This window comes from Haliotis rubra, unplaced genomic scaffold (genome assembly GCF_003918875.1).
Source record: "Haliotis rubra isolate DU_JTF1 unplaced genomic scaffold, ASM391887v1 Scf335, whole genome shotgun sequence".
NCBI classification, from domain to species: domain Eukaryota; kingdom Metazoa; phylum Mollusca; class Gastropoda; order Lepetellida; family Haliotidae; genus Haliotis; species Haliotis rubra.
The window spans coordinates 661,606-665,843 of record NW_025767008.1 but is presented as its reverse complement, the minus strand read 5'-3'; positions in this window follow the sequence as shown (position 1 = coordinate 665,843).

Here is a 4,238-nt window from a genome sequence, read left to right as displayed (position 1 = left end):
CTCAATTGCATTGTACTGGAAATCTGTATTGCCATTCATTGTAGCTTGCTCATTGTTTGTTCAATATATTATTGAATATTTTAGACTTGTGTGTGTTCTATTTTGCTGGTTCAAAGGGGACTCTTAAACCTTTTGTCACGGCAAATTATTAACCATAGCAATATTAACCTCGATCGATGTATGTGCCAGATATTAGAAACATATATTCAGCCACGTTATTTGGTTTCCGACGCAATTATTAAATCAAAATAGATTCGAACAAGTGAATATTTATATCATGACCGACAATATATAATAAGCCTAGGATTTGGTAACTATGCTAGATTGTGTTTTAAATTGGAAGGAACTTACTTTCATCACTGATGTTGAGCTAGAACGCTGTTATACATTAAGTCTAAGACAACCTTACATGTACAAAACACAGGCCATCGTGTCTTTGCGAAGATTAAAGGTTAGCAATGCTTTCTTTTTGGAGATAACCCCCGAATCGAAATACTTCACAGTACAATACACAATGACAAGGCCGGACACTTCGTTGTACCCCACCTGCCTGCTTTGCCGACTGCTATAGTACCATCGCATGCAATCGATTAAAACGTAATGTCTACATAATCATGGATGATTGACCTATCGATCATGACACCTACCTAGCTATTCTTTATTGTCAATTCTGCAAGTCGATTGAAACCCGATTTTGACCCTCAACTAAACGATCTTGACACAAATGGATGACGGTATGTCCGCACAAAACGGGGGTGTCGTCGATCAGTACTATATGTGACCAACATAGAAGTATAAAAGACTATCAATCGTTTTTTAAGACAAGTAAATGTTTGATTCTGTAAACTGACCCCGTAAATTGCTCGTGTCCAACTGACATAGACACGCACGTCTGACAACGATATTTCTGTCTGAAACAGATAAAAATGTAAGAAAATACTTAAATCTCTTGTTATTAACTACATAAAGCGTATATTCGCCATAAAAGGAAAACCTTAGAGTTTCACTTTTACATTTGTCATCGAAATTGGCGGCATCACGATATGTCATCTTCACAATCATAAAAGTGGCAGTGAGGAGGACTGCAATATATGGCCATTAGACTAATTACTTCTGGGAGAGAGGCTTCATTTCCTCATCGTCAGTCAGAAGGTCAGTTATCGGTGGATTCGATTGCCAGAATAAAAAATAAATAAATTAAAAAACGACATGGCGTGATTAAATTTGTAATGGGCTTTAAATCAAGAACCGACATCAAACGGGAGATGAATTTTAATTTTCAAATGTGTTGAACTGTGGAAATAATGAGGGAATTAATGGTTGATTTGTGAAGAGGGAATTCGGTTTAATGCCGCTTGGAGAACTATTTCACATGGTTGTTGACAAATCTAAATAAATGTGATATCAAGGCAATCCAGGGATGTATCTTGGGGAGAAGGTGGGATCGTTCTGATTATGTGTCTCAGTACTCAGTGGTAGAGAATTTATTCAGACGACCGTATACTAACAATCAAATGAACGATGATTACACAATGCCATTTTAGAAAGTGGTCAAATGTAACATATGTTATATTTGGGATTACACTTACTTAGTAAAGTACCAATTTTTGCACTTTTTTGGGTTGAGTCACATCCGGGATTCGAACCCACACCCTCAGAGTCAGGCAACTAATCGCCAGCACACAAAGTCAGCCGCCTAACCCACTCAGCGACTTTTGTGGAAGTTAGGCGGCTGACTTTGTGTGGTGGGAATTAGGTGCCTGACTCTGAGGGTGTGGGTTCGAATCCCGGATGTGACTCAACCCCCAAAAAGTACAAGAATTTGTAGTTTACTAAGAAAGTGTAATCCCAAATATAACATATGTTAAATCAATTGAACGTCTAAATTTACTGAAAAGAGACCCGTTACAGACTGGTGTATTTCAAAACTGTGTGTGTATCGTACACCCTTTTTGTTTTCAAAGTTGGCTGTACATGGAAATCACTGCCTACATTAGACTGACTGACTGAGTATGGTTTTACGCAGCTTTTAGCAGTATTCCAGCAATATCACGGCGGGGAACACCAGATATGGGCTTCACACATTGTAGTCATGTGGGGAATCGAACCCGGTTCTTCGGCGTGATGAGCGAACGCTTTAACCACTAGGCTTCCCCATCGCCCCGTGTACATGAGAGGACACATGGGGGTGTCTACTCGGGTCATGCCTTCACACGTCACATGCCTTCACGCACACTTATAGCATTATTCTTACAGTTTATTAGGTACACATGTACATGCCTGGTCAAATCCATTCACAATCCTGTCTCTCTTAACAGCATCTAGATACCGTCAAAGGTGTCACCATTAGCTTTGAAGATGTGCGTCACTTGATCAGACCAGAAACCTGTGATCGCGCTTTCGAATACGGTTCGAATCCTAGCATGCTTCCTGTGAGGTTTCTGGTGGGTGAGGGCGGTGGGGTAGCCTAGTGGTTAAAGCGTTCGCTCATCACGCCGAAGAACCGGGTTCGATTCCCCACATGACTACAATGTGTGAAGCCCATATCTGGTGTTCCCCGCCGTGATATTGCTGGAATACTGCTAAAAGCGGCGTAAAACTAAACTCAGTCAGTCAGTCAGTCTGGTGGGTGAATAGTCTACTGAATTCAGATCCGTGAGACTGCACCTTATACACCGCTAGCATCATCTTCTGCATCACAGGGATGTGTCTTATATACTCATGCCAATAATGTTTGTCACCCCCTCCCCACCCCAACCCCACACACACCTCACACTCCCGACCCCACACCCACCTCCAATTAAAAATTGAAGGGGTGACAACTAATTAAATGAGTATATGAAGGCTTGACTATGGTGGGTGTTGGGGGCGGGGCGGGGGATGGGGGCGCTGTGTTGTATGTGTGTGTGTGTGTGTGTGTGTGTGTGTGTGTGTGTTAGCCTAATGGTTAAAGCGTTGACTCGTCACGCCGAAGACCCGGGTTCGAATCCCCACATGGGTACAATGTGTGAAGCCCATTTCTGGTGTTCCCCGCCGTGATGTTGCTGGAATATTGCTAAAAGCGGCGTAAAACCAAAACCAGTCAGTCAGTCTTCTATGGGAATACATTTCCTTTGTTTAATACCGACTGTATATTTGAAACCTACCTACCCACATGTGCGCGTGCGCGTGTGTTGTTACACGTGGTAGACTGGTAGTCTGAGACAGTAGACAGACGAAACTCCATTTATCTTAACATCTATCAATTCTATACCATAATATCTATCACTTCTATACCATTATCCTGTAGATGTATTATCACATTGCTTTTATCGTTCATTTGTTATATGTTATAACACGATCATCCTACCAGACTCTGCTGTCCCAGACAACGGAAACGATCAAATATAATGTTATAATGTTCCTTTTAACATTTGTCAATACCAGCCTCTATATCCCTTTAAATGTGAATAGTGTCTACCAGCACCTCAAACAATTACTCGCACACCAGCATTCAATGCCAATAAATCGAAACATTGTTTCCAGATAGTGCAGTATATATGGAACAGATGACTGGCAAGAAATAAATATATTTATCTCCAAAATATGCTATATTCGAGACAAGGTGCTGAGAGTATCTTGTTAGCAACGGTATACCTGATAAAGCGTCTTTCATGATGCGAGATTAGAACCCTTCATACCCGTCTGTTAATGTGGCGGCGATTTCCCTGTTGCACTCTTCGTACAGAGTGCGGGGACTTGTCTCGTTACAGGTTCTACTACACTAAATCCGAATGACTTGTTAGCTGAGCCAGTGTCGTGTGTAAACTTCTAGACAGATAGAGACATGTGACAGCTGTGATTTGATGAAATAGTGTAATTTTTTATGTTTTTTAAAAAGCACACCCATCCACTAATTAAAACTGACCACAATTGTAAGTCATTTTTATCACCATGACTTATGCTTATTGTGTGTACTGATATTTTCCAATAGGTGACATTTGGTGCGGAACTGTGGTTGATGTGTTCCGCTTCCTGTGCTCGGAAAATAGGCAAGATACGTCAGCCGGAATTTGATTTTACTGTAGTGTAAAGTCCAGACTGTACCCATGTGTACATGGATTGGCTGTTGACACCCATAGAAGTCTATGGGTAAACATTTGGTTTCGTGTAATCATTAATACCCCCTTGTCAGAGGCTGTTCCCACTGATGGGTCAGGATGCTGCTGCTACTGCCGATGTAGCCAAACTAGCATTAC